The sequence below is a fragment of the Onychomys torridus genome, chromosome 18 (assembly GCF_903995425.1).
Source record: "Onychomys torridus chromosome 18, mOncTor1.1, whole genome shotgun sequence".
Classification (NCBI taxonomy): Eukaryota; Metazoa; Chordata; class Mammalia; order Rodentia; family Cricetidae; genus Onychomys; species Onychomys torridus.
Window position 1 is genome coordinate 34,096,396 of NC_050460.1, and position 18,740 is coordinate 34,115,135.

At 44.4% G+C, this 18,740-nt stretch overlaps 1 protein-coding gene across 3 annotated transcripts in view; it reads left to right on the forward strand.

The window, feature by feature from the left end:
- Npas2 (neuronal PAS domain protein 2) overlaps nt 1-18,740 on the forward strand; it is a 178,891-nt gene that overhangs the window by 13,018 nt on the left and 147,133 nt on the right. The window contains exon 2 of one of the 3 annotated variants that reach the window (XM_036167234.1): nt 14,702-14,828. The exons of the other annotated variants lie outside the window; for them this stretch is intronic. The gene's annotated coding sequence lies outside the window, so the exon portion shown is untranslated. The remainder of the gene's footprint in view (nt 1-14,701; nt 14,829-18,740) is intronic. 3 annotated transcript variants of the gene reach the window in all.

Genomic DNA, 18,740 nt, shown 5'->3' on the forward strand with positions numbered 1-18,740 from the left:
AGTGTTTATTTACTTTTTTTTTTTTCTGAAATGCCACCTCCAAGGAGATAGAGAATGTGCCTAGAACAAATCAAGCATGCCAAGTACACCTTCTTCGACTTAAGCACTTTGCTCAAGTGTGTGGTTATTGTGCGCTGTGGGGTGTGTGCAATTTGGTGTCCGTACGACGCCACCCAGCCCTGGGGGAGAGGAGGCTGTCAGTGAAAGGGCACAAAAGAGGAGCCCTTGCAGGAAAACCTTTTTAGGGCACCATCATTATTCCATTCCTTGCCATCTTTGCGTAGCTAACCTGCTTTTCAAAATTGTTTCTCTGCCTGTAATAAGGACTGTTAAATCAGGACACTCATTCTGTCGCTCCTCATTTTCTTGCAGGCAGGTACAACTTCCTTCAGCCAGGCTCAATTGCCAAGTCACTGTTTAAAAAAAAAATGGTGGGAGCTACCTTGGCTACCATGTTTGCAAACCATCATTTTCACTTAGGTTTGTATCCCCCGAGGTGCCTAGAAAACGGTGGAGAAGTCTCTAGATGTGCCTTCTAGAAGTCCGTCAGGGATATGGTGAAATCTACCTCCTCACATACGAGTGCAAACCTCAGTGCTCAGTGTAAAACAAAGGAAAATATAACCCAAGTATTATAGGCTTTTCAGCAAACAGAATTGTCCAAGATTAATTTTTTGAAAATTAATGTATGTGTGTGTGTGCGTTTGTGGAGATAGGCACATGGGGGTGCAGGTGTCTGTGGAGACTGAAAGAGGGGGTCAGATCTCCTGCAGCTGGAGTTTCAAGCAGTTGTGAGCTCCACTCTGAGGTGGCATGGGTGTGGGGAAGTGAACTCTGGGCTTCTGGAAGAGCAACAAGAACTTTTAACCACTGAGCCATCTTTCCAGTGTCAGTAATAGCACTTTCTGGGTTGTTTCTTCATTTTAACTTTAGGGGAATACCCCTGAGAAGGTCTACTTTGCTAAGAGCAAGGCAGGACACCACAACTCCCCTCCTCCCTCCCTCCCCCACCGCCCCTCCACTGATGGCTTTGGCAGCTATGGACAGAGGTACCAGGTTCTTCTTGTATGGGAGCATCAGGGAGCCCAGTCATATCTGTTACTTATTTGCCTACCTTTCTGCCACCACCATTTATGAAAACAAACAAAATCTATAAACATAAAGATAATTTGGCCTGTCTTACAACTGACATATGCACGCAATACAACATCATATTTATCCCCAGAGAGTTTAAGTTAGCCATTCAGCATCTCATTAGAATGAGCCCAAGGAGTTACTATTTTTTTCCTTTAGAATCCTTTAGTAATTTATTTGTATTATTTCTGGCTGCATGTGAAAAGGTTCAAAAGAAGGTTCCTTGCATACATAGATTCAACACTCTAGGCAATCAACACTCAAATTGATGAAGGAAAGGTGTCAGGTAGGAGTGACAAGCCAAATGAAGGATGTGGTACAATAGTGGAACACATGGCTAGCAGGTATGAGGCTTTGATTTGATCCCAGTGGTGTAGAAAAATGGGTGGGTGGATGGAAGGATGGATGGATGGATGGATGGATGGATGGATGGATGGATGGATGGATGGATATGAAAAAAAGAAGAGAGGGAGGGAGGGAGGAAGGGAGGGAGAGAGGGAGGAAGGGAGGGAGAGAGGGAGGGAGGGAGGGAGGGAGGGAGAGGTTGAGTTTTCCCAGGTAGGGGACTATTTAGTCAGAAATACCAAAGGATTGCAAAAAGAGCATGAGAGAATTGGATGACTTGGAAACAAAGGGCTTCTCTTAGTTTGAGGGTAGGTTTTTTGCCAAGATAAATAATCAAAACCAAGGATATTTTTGAGTAGTTTTACTGATGGTCATACTCCTTTGCTATTTCTAGTGAATTAGGTTGCTTACAGATATCTGGATCATACAAGAATGGGACCCACCCTTGTAGAATTTTCCAGTGTCCTAGGGTAAATTCTAACACCCTAAGAAGGCTGTTACAGAAAAATCAAAGACCTTCACTCATTTGAATTCTTGTAGAATAGGTGATTCATTTAGATCATTGAGGTCCAATGGTATGACTATGCTGTACCCTTGAACGGCTGTATTTGCCCTCACGGTCTGTTCTCTGTGTTATGCCTTCAGTACTTTTTTTTTTTTTTTTTTTTTTAAGACAAACAGATTGCATGCTACATTTGAAGTATTTTGATAAGTACCAAAGGAACTCTTGGCTGCATTTGGAGTTAGTTTCCTATGTGATTGAAGTTAAACCGAGTTTCCTTTAAATGAGTGCTTTTGTCTTCTTCAAGCTAAAAGGAAGAAAAATGGGGCACATCTCGAGAAGAGATGATACAGAAGAAAGGCATCTTCAGAGTTGTTGCTTTCCAGGAATGGCTCCACTGGACTGAAGGGGAGTTGGACTGGCTGTGAGTCAGAATGCCAGAGCCATCATGTTACAGAAGGGGGCCTAAGGCTCAGCCATGGCAAAGCCTTTGAAAAACGCCCCCAGCCTCCCATTCTGAGGTTGCTACCTGCCTCCTCTTCACTGTGCTCTCTGAAACAGCCTTCCTCTCTCTCCCTACCTGCTGTCCAGCAGAGGCGCCAGTTATCTTAGGAGCAAAGACAGGATTGCCATGTGGACATAAGAGAAAAATCTTAGGTCATCTAAGCTCCCAGTTGCTATCACCTGTTTGGTTCATTTTTCTGACTCCCGTAAATTGGATGTTAAGTATGTTCTCCATGAACTCAGAATGTGATTTACTGTCCTTGAAGCTTGATTTGCAGAGTTAGTGCATGGTGGTACAGAGAGCTGGGTCTCCAATGTCAGGAGACTCACGCCCCAGTACAGATTCTTTTAATACATTTACTTATTTATTCAGTGTGTGTGTGTGTGTGTGTGTGTGTGTGTGTGTGTGTGTGTGTGTGTGTGTGTGCCTGTGTCTGTGTCTATGTCTGTGTTACAGTATGCTTGTGGATGTCAGAGAATAATTTCTGGGGACTCACTTCTCTTTCCACCATGTGGGTCACAAGGACTAAACTTAGGTCATTAGACTCACTGACTGTGGCCTTTACAGGCCAAGCAACCCAGCCCACTGGTCTTCCCACCATTTTTAGCCTCAGAGAAGTTATTTACTCTGAAGTGCTGAAGAGAACAAGGCCCACCTTTTGTTTGTTTTGTTTCTGTTTGTTTTTGTTTTATTCAGAACTATTTGGTTTTTTAAAAATTGTTTGAGTTTTTTTCATACACTGTACATTGTATTTACATTATTTCCATCCCCCCTGTCCTCCTCTAACTCCATCTATTCATCCATCCATCCATCCATCCATCCATCCATCAATCCATCAATCCACTCACCCACCTACTCACCCACCCAGCCTACTGAGGTACATTTAGTGTTGCTTATATGCACATGTCTATAGGGATGACTTCTTGGGATTTGACACGCTGTTGGAGACTCATTCCTGGACAAAATAATTCTCCCTCCCTCAGCAGCCATTGGTTGCCTGGAGTTCTTCATCTATGGGTGAGGATTTGTGAGACTTCTCCATCCATGTTGGCATATGGGCTGATATGGTCATGATGCAGGTTTTGTTTAGGCAACCATATTATTGAGATTTCAAGGGTACAGCAACCCTCTCCCATCTAAATGATGCTATCTTGAAGCAGGCATCCTAATCCTCTGACTATTACAATTTTTTTCTGTCCTTTCTTCTAAAATGTTTCCTGGGCTTTAGGTATAGGGGTTGTGTTGTAATGTATCAGCTGGGACTGGGCACCCCCACACTCACTTATTCCTCTGCATTTTGGCCAGATGTGGCTCTCTGTAGTAGCTTCCATTGGCTGCAAAAAGAAGCTTCTTTGATAAATGGGAAGAACTATACTTAGATTGTTGGCAGGCACTCAGTTGGGACTCGAGATGGGCCACCTTCCACTTGTGATGATCAAATGACATAATAAGGGTAGGCTCATTTTGAAAACCATCAGTACTTGAGACTAAAGTGTATTTTACTCCTCTGTTTTAGGGAAGTGGTTCTAATATGCAAAAAAATATGATTACAGTTTAGAAATGACTGTTAATATTTGGATGCAGATCATTTTGGTGATTCACAGAGCATTCTCCTTCCCCTTTGTTTTTATAAAAAAAATCAACACCTAGGGTATCTAGAGTGTTTGTTTCATATCAGTTACATGTTTGTGCCCATAGAAAGACAGTACTGCATATTCTCATGTGTGGAGGCTTAAAAGGTTGATTTCATAGACATAAAGAGGAGGATAGAGGTCAGCAAAGGCTAGGAGGAGGGTGAGATGTGGGGAGACAAGAAGGATAACCTCTGGTGTCCTGTGACACAGTAGGACAATTGTGATCGACACCAGCCGATGTGCTTTTTCAGAATTGACAACATAGAGGATTTTGAATGTTTGTAACATAAAGAAATGTGTCTGGGGGGTTATTAGTTCCTCTAGTGGGCCTGGTCTGATCCTTAGAGTGCAGCACTGTGTCCTGTTTAGGTACAATTACTATTGTGTCAATTAAAAAGCCTTACCCATGTTTTAAAGATTGGGTATGCTCAGCTTTTGAAGTTCGTCTTCTGTAGACTGACTGTGAGCCACACTTAAAAGCACTTCTGTTTGCTTAAATTAATTACACAGTCATTCTTCTTTATGGGATTTAGGATTGTGTAAAAGCTGCCCCTGATCATCACATGCTAAGCATGCTAACCCATTTCATCCATGTCTGGGGGTTGAATTTGATGTTTTATGTGAACAGTAAGTGGTGCTTGCATTTAGCTCCTTTCTAGGACTCTGAGCCTTCGCCTGTGTGTGACCTCTGCATGCTTCTTTCTGCCCTTACCCGCCTTCCCTGAGGGACCAGCTTCCGTCCTCTGGGTTTGCACAGCCCCTCTTGTATGTCTGTTCCACGGCAGGATGCATATTTCTGTTCTGAGGTTGTTAGCTTCTGTAGCTCTCTCCCCCTGGACCATGGGTTTCATTTGCAGAAATCAAACCTTCCACGTTCCTCAGGACCCTCTGATAGTGCCTTCTGTTGGCTGTTTCACATTCCAGGCACCTTTCCGTCTACAGCCCTTCCTATAGGCTGTCTGAATCTACACAGCCTGAAGTTCTCAAGGCTTTGAGTGTTTGGTTGGCATCTGCAGCCAGACCCTCCACTTCGTGTCCCAAAAAACATGGAAGCCTGTGAAGTCACACGTCTTCTAGTTGTGGGGCAGAGACACTGAAAGTGTATCCACCCAAATGGTCGCATATACCGATGGAAACGAGCAGCTGATGCTCTGAATCCGTTTCCATGCAGGACACTGTAAGCCCAGGGATGGTATGCAAGCAGCTGGGGCTCCAGAATAGGATTTGGAACTGGCTGCCTGGAGTTAAATCTTGGGTCTACTTCTGCCAAGCATCTTGGAAAGTTGCTTATGTCCAGCCAGCATTGCTTGCTCTGTGAAATAATGGGTGTAATAGTTGAACCTGGTTCTTCATGCTGTTCTGAAGATTCTCTGAGGTGATGTGTGCACACCTTTGGGTTGCACCTGGTGTCTTTGGGAAGTGATCAACACCTAAACACCATCAAATTATCTACAGTGAGGCAATGTCACTGACCATGAGGTTCCGAGGCCCGTTCCTTCTCTCAGCAAGGACATCCAGTACATTTTATTTTTATAAACTCTACTTGCATTCTTTTATAAAAAACAAAAAAAACAACAAAACAAAACAAACAAACAAACAAACAAAAAACAACCACCATACGTTTTGATAAGATGATTCAGTCCGAAGCTGGTTCTCAAAGGGCTGGGAAATGCTGGTGTCCCTCTCCTGGTATCCCCAGTTGATCAGCCTCATCTGGATATTTCATCCATTTTTCTGATCAGAGTCCGAAGTCTCTCCTCGGTTCGAGTTTTAATCGCTGGCTATCTCCACCCTACCTGCACTCCTGCTGTTGGTACACACATTTTAAAATCAGGCCGCCAACAGTGATTTAGTTTATTGTTTGGTCGGGGGTGGGCAAGCACATATTTCTGATAAACAGGTAACCAGGTAACCAGAGCTGTCATGTGAGGCTATTGTATCAGTCTCAGAGAAAACAGCTCACTTTGAAGTTTTTTGTTTTTTTTGTTTTTTTTTTGTTTTCCTGTATGCTTTGGGTATTTTGATATCCTGTGTACTGAGTTTTGCAATTGACCCATCTTTTCAGTTATTTCTTAACATTTATATCAAACAAAGAGGGAGCAATGTAGACTGAAGTGCTTTCCAAATTCTTATTAATATGAGCTTTCTCTTGATTAAGAAAGCCCGGTGTTCCATTTCCTTGGAAGAAAACAGTGACATTGATCAGCCTGTCTACAATATCAGGACTCAGGGTGAGGTGATAGGAGATGCCCACTTGAACCACCTCCCTCTCAGAACTTCTGATATTGCCTCATCAGTTAGTTGTCCGGATAGACTGGAAAGTGGGAAGTGATGTTTCGATAACCCATTCCTGAGCTGAGGTAGTCTAGCCCTTTTGTCCTTTGTTCTGTGGTCACCCAGGAAACAGAAAGTGGCTTGATACTCGGGGAAGACAAGATAAGCAAACAGAACGATGGGTTTAGAGGGGCACCTGACCTGCCAAGATAGTCCATGATGCGCAGATTCTTGGGGTCCTGTCAACTGTCACTTGACGCAAGCTCACAGCCTTGCCCAATCTGATGGTTCTTTTGTCAATGCTGAGCCAGCTAACATACGGTTGGCATTGGCCCCCTACACAACAAAGTGATTTAACTATCTCCCATGGGCCCAGCATTTGTCAGGTTCTCACTGTGTAGCTAGAGTTTTCCTGCCTGGCCCACAGTCAGGACAAATCTCTCTTACCCGCCAGTCCCACAGTTGCTCAGACCCAACCAAGAAAGCACACAGAAACTTATATTGTTTATAAACTGTATGGCCGTGGCAGGCTGCGTGTTATCTACCTTTTCTATCTTAAATTAACCCATTTCTGTTAATCTATACTTTGCCACATGGCGTGTGGCTTACCAGTGTCTTTACATGTTGTTTCTCATGGTGGCGGCTGGCGGTGTCTCTCCCCAGCCTTCTATATCCCAGAATTCTCTTCTCTCTTGTCCCACCTATACTTCCTGCCTGACCACTGGCCAATCAGAACTTTATTTACACAGAGCGATATCCACAGCATCACTGTGCTGAGCGCTGTGTTAAGTATGTAATGGGATACTGGAGAGATTTAGTACTCATGTCCCAAACCTGCACTAGGCCATTTTCTGTTATTGTAACAGACTACCTGAGACTGGAATTTGTAATAAACAGAAATGTACTTGTCTTATAATTCCAGTTGTTAGGAAGTCTGGCATATGGTGAGAGCCTTGGTACTGCCTAATACCAGGGTAGAAGGGAAAAAGCAAGGAAGCCATGCTCATCTTTTTATTTTTTTTAAATCAGGAGTCTACTACTTGGCTAATGCATGGTGACCTACTTCCCCAAACAGCTTCCGGAAGGGTTAAGTCAACACATGAAGCTTAAGAAACCAACTCAAACCTTAGCGGACCTTCATCTGAGATGTTCAGAGAGTTCAGAGCTATGACTAGTCAACGTTTTGATGATTCTTCCTAAATACAGACTTCACACTTGGAACACCGGTTTTCAGAGAGTTAAAACAAATAAGGAGATGTAAATGCTACTCAAGAATTTACCAGTTTAAACATTTAAATATAATTACATCATTCCTTCCCTCCTGCTCCTTTCTCCCTCTCCTCCCATGTCTGCCCCCCACCCAAATTCCCAGCCTCCCTCTCTATAACCTTGTTGTTACGTTCCATATACATATAGACAAAGCAACATAGAACTACAGCCTGCTGAATCCATTCAGTGTTGTCTGTATGTACACACACACACACACACACACACACACACACACACACATGTTTCTAGGGCTAACCATCAATTCCTGGGGAAGCCTAATTTCCCCTCTCTCAGCAGCATTCATTTCTTGGAGCCTTTCATCTAGGAGTGCAGCCCTGCAAGATTTTCCCATCTGTGTTGGGATGTCAAGTCGGTCTCGTGGAGGCAGTCATGCTGCTGAGATTTTTGTGGGTGTTGCTCCTCTGGTGCTGTGAGAAGGCCCAATCTCATAGCAGACTTGGTGGTCCTCTGGCTCGTCCAGTCCTGCTGGCCCCTCTTTCAGGATGTCCCCTGAACCTTAGAGGCAGGAGTTGTGTTGTAGATGTACCTGTTTGGGTCTGGGCACCCCAGGGTCAGTTGTTCTCTGCATTTGACTGGTTGTGGCTTTCTTTAGTGGTCTCCTGCTACTGCTCCAAAGAAGCTTCTTTGGTAAATGGGAAGGGCCACACTTATCTGTTGACATAAGGATGAGTGTTTGGAATGCAGTTAGGAATTATATTGGTTTAGGAAAATGGCCATAGTAGGTTCTCCTCTAAGACCCATGCCCTTGCTAGACATGAGAAGCTGACTAGGTTTACAGCACCAGGAATGATTTCCCTCCTATTAAGAAGGCCTTGAGTCCAATTATATAGCTGTTGGTTACATCCAAACTTTAAGTCCACTGTTGCATCTTCTAGGGACACCTGGCCATTCTGGTCTTGCACATCACATCTCTGGCACTATGAAATCCAGTCCTCAGGGAGGTGGCTTTGGGGGCTGTTCCCCGTCAAATCCTCTGAGTCCTATGTCCAAAGTGTATGGTGTCTTCAGCAATAGAGACTTACCTTTAGCTTTTGGGAGGCAACCAAGGTAAATAGCAATAGGCTTTATTGTTTTCAGAGTGTCTTAGGCTCCCTGGACCAACCACTTGAAAGGTTTCTTATACCTATTACTAAAGTTTTTGTTAAATAATCTATGGTTCTTGGGGGGAATATTATCATCTCAATTGGTATGATTTCACTAAATACATCATATTATATTCATATATCAAACATCCTTGGTGTTATTTTTAAGTCCCTTCTCCCTTCTATTCCTTTTCTATACCTCTCTACCTGATCCCCAATTAACCTCCCCCTATTTTCCCATTTCCCCTTCATATCACCTGTATCCTGCTACTACCCTATCTTGCCTAGCATGCATAAAGTCCTGGATGTGATCCATAGCATGACATAAACCAGGCATATTGGCACATGCCTGTAATGAAAGCACATGAGAGGTAGAAGCAAGCTGATCAGAAGTTCAAAGTCATCCACAACTGAGTGGCAAGTTTGAGTCCAACCTGGGCTACGTGAGACCCTGTTTCAAAAATACAAATGTTCACCTTTGCTTGTTCAACCTCCAGCAGTCCTGAGGAGCCTGTGATTATGAAAAGCTTCTGCACATTCCTTGCTGGCCTTACAACTGTAAAAGTATGGGTTGAGACACTGATGTATATCAGTAGTAAAAACTGAAGTAGTAAGAGTATGATTGAGGAAACCCGCCCCCTTCCACTTTCTCAAGGATTCTTTCCTTGGAGGATATGTGAACATTCACTACCCCCTCCTAATGTCCCTATGACAAAGCCAAATTACAAGCCTACCACCATTCCCTCAGGGGAACCAATGGGTTTATTTGGCTTACATAGAATCCTGGGTGTGGGGTTATTGGCAGCAACATGTGACTCCCAAAGCAGTTGCCCTGGAAAGTCTTCACCCAGCATGGATGATGGCTACCCCATAGCTGACTAGGTGGACCCCCCTTTCCCTAGTTTTCCCTACCCTGTATACTCTAGCCCTACCCAGAGCCCCAGAAGCTGCATGCAATTAGGGCAGAGTTACATACAAATGGCTGGGAGAGGTGGCTGGATTCTAGCCGTGGGTTCAATGTTTCTGTTTACCCCTCCTTTTAAGAGGGGATGTCAGAAGTCCACAGAACAAGTCCAGTGGAGATGGTTTCTCACAAGTAGGCACCTTTGACCTCATGAAGATGATGGCAATTTGCCTTAGAGAAATGGTTCTCAACCTTCCTAATGCTGCAACCTTTTAATACAGTTAGTTCCTCATGTTATGGTGACCCCCAACCATAAAATTATTTCATTGCTGCATCATAACTGTAATTTTGCTACTGTAAGGAATTGTAATGTAAATATCTGATATGTGACCTCTGTGAAAAGGTCGTTCAACCCTCCCTCCCACCCCCCACCCCACTCCCACCACAAAGGAGCCATGACTTACAGTTGAGAACCGCTGGCTTAGAGGCTAGTACCTTACAATATTCCATATCCCCAGATGAGTATGGGGCACCTCCGATTGTTCTGAATCTACATCAGTGACTATTTACCACCAACGCTTTCCAGATGGGTCACTTGCTCTACCTGGAGGAGACAGAAGAGGTTCATTTTTCTGGAGACATGTCCGATGTCTTCATTAGAATTTGTTAAATTGTCCTCAGTGCTTTGGATAGAAATGTAGATAATGAAGTGAGAGTGAGGAAGGCATTAGAGAGCTTGTCCTGTTGGGATAAAGAAAGACTCCCAAGGGAGGAGGGTGAAGACTTATTACCCCTTAGTACAGTAAGGAAGTTGGCCACTGCCCCCAAGGGGAGAAAAGTTTATAGGGAAAGAAAGAAAAGGTTTGGGGGTGTTCCCTGAATGGAGATGATTGGTACAGAAGAGCCAATCGGGGAGGGGGCAGGGTTAACTAGAAAGGGGTCAATTGTGTGACAAGTTGGGAGTGCACACTTGGTTTTTCTGGTTGGTCCTAAATTAGAAATGGGAACACAAAACCAACTCATCTGGCAGGTTGCTCCTTATCAAGTCTTACTTGGCTTCAGGGATTATTGTTACATAGTGGTGTGACTTCTGCAAGTCTGATATAATGCAGGCTGGGGCCCTGGACTGGGTCCTGCAAGCTTATAGTGAGAGTTCTATTTTTTATATGTGGCCCTGTCTGGGTATACAATCTTTCAGGGCCAATGTAGCACTGGCTGGAAATAGATAGACCCAGCACATTTGTTGGTGTAGAAGCCATTGGGTGTTCCCTGTCATGAAAACCGACTGTCAGAAAGCTTACTGAGTGATGTTCAGTGCCCAGGCTGTGGGTAGTCACTGGTCTGGCCTGTGCTATGACCAGCTGATGTCAGCCCTGCTGGGTTGCTATGTTCTTGGGCATGGAGCTTGCCAACATGGCCTTGTGTGAATGCTGCATGCGCCTGACTGTCCCCCTTCAATGCAGACTGGCTGTGAGGAAGACTGCTTCTGTAAGAGTAGAGCTCTTTAGAGGACAGGATCAGCCCACAGGAACCCACACCAGGGTTCTCGCTCTCAGCCTCAACTGGGTCCTCACTGTAGCAGAGGAACTTTCAACAAGAATGGGTCATCCTAACAATTCTAGAATTTCTGGAGCAGAGAATGCCTGTGACACCCAAGAAGCCCAATCCCATGGCTTTCCTGCCCTGGGTGCATCAGGAACTGAAGTCCTAAGGCTGTGTCACAGGTTTGGCTATACAGTCTCGGCAGTTGTGGGACCCACAGCATTCTGACATCCAGGACACTTGGGGTCCTCTGTGTGTTTCTGTTCTGACGTTTACAGAAAATTCCTCAGTAGAAACATCTCTAATAATTAAGAGATGCAATGGAATATTTTACTTTTCTAGAATATGCAGAGGGGGGAGAGAAAGTTTTCAGTTTAAAGCATTAAGTTTTACATAAAGTGTGTTTAAACTACTTAAGTTCTATAAATAAACTAAAAATATTGTGTAGGGTTTTGAAAGACATCTGCAAATTTTGAAGAGGGGATGGTTTTAAAAAGACATCTCCTCTGCCTTTGTGTGTGTTTGTACTTTTAAATTAAATGACATCCGCTGTGTGTAGGCGTTAACTCAAAGCTGTCAGGATTTTTTCCCTCCTAATAACAACTCTTGTGCCATTGACTACCAAGAATAACAATAAGCCTTTTTTTTAAGTTAAAAAAAGAGTATTTTTGTCACTGAAAGAACAATTATCCGTGTCCTTAAGTTATTTAAACTATTTTTATGAGTTCTAAGAATAAAGCATTTTGAGATTCTGTAGCATAAAATAAGAATTTTATTAGCAGGTCATTCACCTGAAGTGTCTTGGCAGCTGGGCCTTGGCCTTTGGGCAGGATTTGTGTCATTTAATGAAAAATGTACCTGTGTCATTCACTGTTGGAAAGGCGTTGACGGTATTAACCATTGGCTCCTCGACATTCTCCTCACTTTATAACTTGCAGACTAGCTTGATCCACTTTCTGCTGCGTGTTTAGAAATGTAATTCTAAACATTTAGTTAAATAATAAATGCTAGAGCTGATTTGGGTAATGATTCTTGAGGTTGGCAAGTCCAGGGCACAATGCTGCAGTTCCTCCCATGATGGAAGACAGAGGGTCGGTGAGCACTGGGGCAGAGTGGGGGCAGCTGGCCTCACCCTTTAATCAGACATGTGCTGTTGTGATAAGGGGTGGGACCCTCATGACCCAATCACCCCTGCAAGCTCCACCTACTACTACCATTACAATGGCAGCTAAATTTCAATGTAAATGTTTGAGGGGACAGTCAACCTATGCTACAATCCAAGGGCCAGAAATGTTCAGCCATTTGCCTGAGATCACACAGAAAATATGACCTCATTAAACCAAGGCCATCAGCCACTCATTGTAAGCTTTGACTGGAGAACCTTCTGATGTGTGCTGCTGAGACATTTAGTTTCTCTCTTGTTTTCCCCGAAATGCACACTTGGAAAGGAAATGAAACATTTGTTATATATAATTTTATCTGTGAACCTTTCAAGCTTCTGCCGTCTGAGAGATAATAATGGCCGTGGTGTTCTCTTTGGGAATTTGACCTGAAGGGGCTAGTGACACAGTTGCTGCTGCCTTATCCAGAAAGCTGAAGTTGAGGATGAGTCAAAAGGACAAAGAGAATGATGCTGATAAAAATATCACATGGCTCTCTTCTTATCCTGCAGTTCTCTTTATAAGACAAAATGATGCCGCTGAACTTCTCTTTAAAAGTGGCTACAATTATACAATCCCTCTAACAGCTATTGAATCACAATGAAATGAAATGGATCTGTAAATACAAAACAAAGTCTTTTTAAATTCATGAGCTCATGGGGGACTGCTCAGCAGGGTGGGATGTTTGTGAGTCTCAAAGGCCTCTTCATGTTCTATGTTGACTTCAAGAGTAACCAGAAAGCTTTAGCAACACATGAAGGCATAAGAAAGCTGAGAAGGGCGGGGTGGAGGTGGTGCACACCTTTAAGCCCAGCACTCGGGAGGCAGAGCCAGGTGGAGCTCTGTGAGTTCGAGGCCAGCCTGGTCTACAAAGCGAGACCCAGGACAGGCTCCAAAGCTACACAGAGAAACCCTGTCTCGAAAACCAAAAAGAAAAAGAAAAAAGAAAAGAAAAAGAAAGCTGAGAAGATCGATGGAGTTTGGGGGTTTTTTGTTTTGTTTTGTTCTGTTTTCCTGTACATTCAGGAGTAGTTTCAGTGGTCTTAAGTCCACTTCTGTTTTATTGAATCATGAGGAAGCTACAGATCAGAGAAAGATTCAGGGAGATGTGTCTTTGGTAGGGGTGAGGGGAAAGGAGGAAGCCAGAAGGAAAGGGGAAAGAACCATGAAGAATGGGACCATGGGTCATAGTTTTAACTTTAGTGAGTCTGGCATCATTGAGGAGTGGCGTCCTCAGGACTTTCCCTTCGCAGAAGCCAGGGCAGGCCCTGGTGGTGTGGGTGGGCCTGGAGTGTTCCAGTTATTCACACATTCCCGACTCTGCCCTGATAATGTGGTGTTTTTTTATTTTTTATTTTTTTTGGTTTCTTTGTTTTTTCAACATTATCAGGGTTTTGTTTTTTAAGGTTGTGGTTTCAGGATCATGTAAATAATGTTCCAGAACTATAGGGACTAAGGTTAGGAGCGTGAGGTCACTGGCAGTTCTTCTGGAGAGGGCAGGATCTGGTTCAGAACTGAACTTTTAACCACTCTAGGATCCAAAGAGGATTTTAAAGAAATGAAAATGACTGGTGAAAGGGAATTTCCAGAAGCTCAGTCCCCCTACATCGGGCAGGAACTAACCTAGCTCCCTGTAAAAGAGTCCATACTGTATCTAGGGAATGCTTTGTGTTTTCAAAGCCTCCTACCTGCCTTTTACAATGACTTGTTTATTTTTATTTTATGTGTTTATTTTTGTTTTGCCTGCATTGCGCCACATACATGCAATGCTCACTGAGGTCAGAAGAGGGTGTTGGAACTGGAGCTACAAGTGGTTCATAACCTGTGGGTGCTAGGTATTGAATGTGGGTCCTCTGGAAGAGCAGCATGAGCCCTTACCTGCTGAGCCAGCGAAGACTAACTCCAGTCCCTTCAAAAGCCCCCTTTGAAGGACAGAGCATACCGATGCCAGCATAGGCTGAAGCAGTAATCTTTTCAGCCTTAGTAGTTGAGAGCCCAAGAATTGTTTGCAGGAAGCAACAAGCGGGAGACATGCCCAATCTATGGATGCACGGATGTGGAGCTGGAAATGATTTTCCTTCAGTATTCCCATAATCAACACACTTTCCATATGTATAAGCCCCTCTCTCAACTGTGAGCAAGTTCAAAATTTTTTTTTTCTGGGAAAAAATTTATTGCTACATGTTCCCGGTTGCTCTGCTTTGTTCTCCCAAGTTCTGTATCTGGGGGGGGGGGGGGGGAGCCTGTGGTGCTCAGGAGTACTGTCCACTCAGTACTCAGGGAGTAGCTGCTATGGGTCACCTCAAGCCCTTACCTTGTTTCCTGGCAGGAGTATGGGTTTCCTTGCACATGGGTGTCATGTGGGAGACTTTTCCTGAGGAGATACACATGTCTACTTACCCAGAGAGGGAACCCACAGCAGACCAAAGCAACCATTGAACTGAAGGCACTCTCTGGTGAGCCAATGAGTCCTTACTGGGGTCACTAACAGGGGTATGGATGGGTGGTGGAGGAAGGGAGGGAGGGAGGGGAGGTGTGAAAATAGTATGCTTCCCCTCAAAGGTGCTGTTGTCTGTAAAAAGTTGAGGAAAAGAAGTCCTGTGGGGAAAGGTGGTCCTGCAACATTCATGGAAAGACTCTTGGAAACACAAAATCTGCAAATTTACATCCTCACCGTACCCTATATAGTCAGCACTAAGTTCCAGACCCATCTAGCGGTGACATTCTTTCTCTTTTGGAAACACAGAAGAAAATAAAAAATAGAAACATTTGTGAGACTCTAAGAATAAAGAACTTCCTAAGAATGGCGGAACAAAAAGAAATCACAAAGACCAATGAATACCAGCTCTACACCTGTCCTCTACAGAAAGAAAAGAAATCAGGTGTGGAGGTGTCCATGCATGCTCCTCACACCTGGGAGGTAGAGGCAGGAGGGCCCGGAGCTCTAGGGCATCCTCAGCTACATACTGCCTTTCTAGAAATATCCTCACGACACACCTACAGGCAGACTTGACTAAGCAGTTCTCTGGTCACTCACTTTGATAATGAAGATTAGCACAGATGGCTTGGACAAGGGTTGAATGGGTTTTATAAAAGGCCATTAAGCGTCTCAGTGTGAACTCACTCATTTATCTTTCCATATCCCTTAAGACAGGAAGCAGTCATTAGCACACTGGGCTTTCGGAGGGGAGCGGGAATCAATCATTTGAGCCATGGATTTTCAATGGCCAGTCTTAGAAACTCTGTCTCCTGTGTGACACAGAGTGAAGGCGCCCCAGCTGCAACCCCTCGGGTTCTGAGGAGGGCGTCTGAGATTTCGAGACACCGCCCATTGTTGCTACAGTGAATGAAGTGTCGTTGAGAGAGTGTCGTGCTCGGCTGCCACCTGAAAGCAGGGCTCTCTGATTCTACCAGGAACTTGCTCACGAGAGCACAGTGCCCAAACTAAAGGAAGACTAGTGTTTTGTCTCTATAAAACTGCACAGCACGTGTATGTCCCTTTGAGTACACTACTGTTCACAGTGCCACTGAGGCCAGACCCAGCTGTTCCCACAGGGTGCCAAGTGGCGGCTCATGGATTCCCCGAGTGACAATTCTTTGGCCAAATGTAGACATTATTGTAGAGGGAAAATCTCCCACCTATGCCAAGGACAGGGTTGTCACCCTTGTGCCTATCGCCTTGGGTCTAGAACCTCTCCTTTGGTGCTTAGATGGATTGAGATGTTGGTGTTTCAGGATAGGCCTCTTAGGCAGTGACAGAGAGGCCACTTAGAGCTTGGTGGAAAGGCAAAGTCTGGCCCATCCTGCTTCTTAAGGGTGGGAACAGAGGAGAGCTGCAGGCTTCAGCAGCAAATGGAGCCACTTGACCCCCTAGTGCAAGTCTATCCCCAGGACAGAGGTGTGAGGACAAAGATCTGAAGCCACATGGTGACCTTGGCAGGGGATGGGAGCTGCATGGCACTGATAAAGCTTAGAAGATGCAGGCCCTGCCTGTTGAGTGCCCCAGTGTTCCCTCTGAGGCTTGGCATATTGCCTCACTTGCAGGATCTGAACAATGCGGGGTGTGTGTGTGTGTGTGTGTGTGTGTGTGTGTGTGTGTGCTATTTGTGAAACCCAACTCAGATTAGTCTACACATGTGAGCGAAGACTGAGAAGAAATGGAACTGGGAGCTAAACCAATAGAGAGCCGAACTGAGCCTCGGGGCATGGAGCCATTGTGTTTTGTTTCTTTGTCCCTCTGACACATTTATTGGAATTCCCTGAGTACCTTCCCCTCCATTATGGGTAAGGACAGTCTTAGCTTTATTTCCGTAGCTCGTCTATGGGATGGTTGGTTCACAGATATCTTAAGTGATGATCTTGTCTCTTCATGGCCCCATCCTGAGACAGCCTCAACTCATAATGGGAAGAGACTCAGAATGACATCCTAGAAACTTCAGGAAAGAGAGGCAGAGCACCCCACCACTTCCTCTCCTGTCCCATCCAACTTCTGAAAATGATTCCCAGAGCAGGAGTCTGTTGGGCTCCCCTGATCACATGGCTTCCTCTAAGACTACTACTGTATTGTAAATGATGTTTGGAAGGCCAGCACTAGGCAATCATCCTGGGAGTGAGGTGGCAGGTACCCTGTCAATGATAGTCTCATTCAAAGTGTCACAGAAACTCAAAGAAAATAGGCATCAAATAAAATAACCCGAGCCCCCCACAAAGGGGTAGCTACTGAGCTTCTGAGATCTGAGCTGTGGTTAAGCTCCATCATAAGTTTAAGATATACATTAGATTTTTAAAGATTCGGGTGGGAAAAAAGAATATGAAGTATCCTACTAACATGTTTCATGTTTATTACATGTTGGAATGATGACATTTTGATATGTTGATTAAAATTAAATATCTGACCAAAATTACATTCATCTATATCATCTTCTAAACATGTGTCTTCTAGATTTTTTTTAATTTATTTTATCTCTGTGTGAGTGCAGGTGTATCAGGGTCACAGCATGGATGTGGAAGCCAGAGGAGTTTGTTCTCTCTTAATGCATTGTGGAATCCAGGAACTTTCATCATCAACCCCTGCTGTAGGCATCTGTATCCTCCGCCATCTTGTTGGCCCACTTCTAGATATTTTAAATTACGTGTGTGGGTTGCATTATATTTCTCTGAATAGCATTTTTCTAGACTGCTCATGTCTCTATCTTGGGGATATTAATATGGCAAAATACATTTTGTGGGTAAGCTTCCTATCCAACTGGGTCATATCCTTTTATTTTCCTTGAATTATCCACAGATTGAAGCATGGATTCCCAGTGTTGGGGGAATTCCAGGAATGAGTCATCATTTTTCCCTTTGTGGTTCTGAGAGAAAAGTCTCCTAACTTGTTTAGTCTGTCTCATGAAGGCCAGAATGTGGGTTCGCTGGAACCATCTCAGACTCAGGAGGAATATGGTGTCTGGAAGACGTCACAACTAATAGAATCTCATTGCTGAAGTTTAAAACCATTTGGTTAAAACAACTAGTATTAAGAATCTCTCTCTCTCTCTCTCTCTCTCTCTCTCTCTCTCTCTCTCTCTCTCCTCCCTCCCTCCCTCCCTCCCTTCCCCCTCCCCCCTCCCCCCTCCCCCACCTCTCTTTGTCTCTGTCTCTCTATATCTCTCTCAGTCTCTCTCTTTCTCCCTCCCCCTCTCTCTTTGTCTCTCTCTCTCTCCCTCTACCTCTCTGTCTCTGTCTCTCTCTCTCTTAGTTCTTACAGGTGTTTAGTTGTCTTCCCCCACCTCCCACCCCCTACCTCACCCCACCCACTGTCCTATCATGCATTTAATCTGCAGCCCAGATTTGAGAGAACTCTTCAGATCTTAATGAAATTGAGAACCCCATTTTCCTTCATGGGTCCCACACTTGTTTTCTCCGTTCATCCATCTTGCAGTCTACCCATCCACCCCTTCATTCTTGATCTTATTCCAGTCATTGGCATGTACCATGGTTCTGGGTGCTGGCAGTATTGTAGTGAACCAGCTCATTCTCCAAGCTAGTGGAATCGATGAACTGCCCACCTCTGCTTCTCCTCACACATGACCAGTCAGCGACTCTAAACCAGTGTGCCCCAAAACTCACAGGAAAGGCCACTGCCTGGATCGAAGAGACTCAGAAGAGTTCAGCTTCAGTGGGAAAAGCGATTGTGGGGACAAATATCCTTACTGATCTCTCCTAAAGGGCTCCTCAGAAGCCCCTGCTCTCAGTCATCTGTGTCTCTCCAAATAAGTCTGTTTAGTCCTCCAGAAATATATTTTGATTAGATGGATTAGAACTAACATTCCTATTTAATCAAGCAAAAATTAATGAGATTTTTTTTTCCCTGAAATCTACAGCTTAAG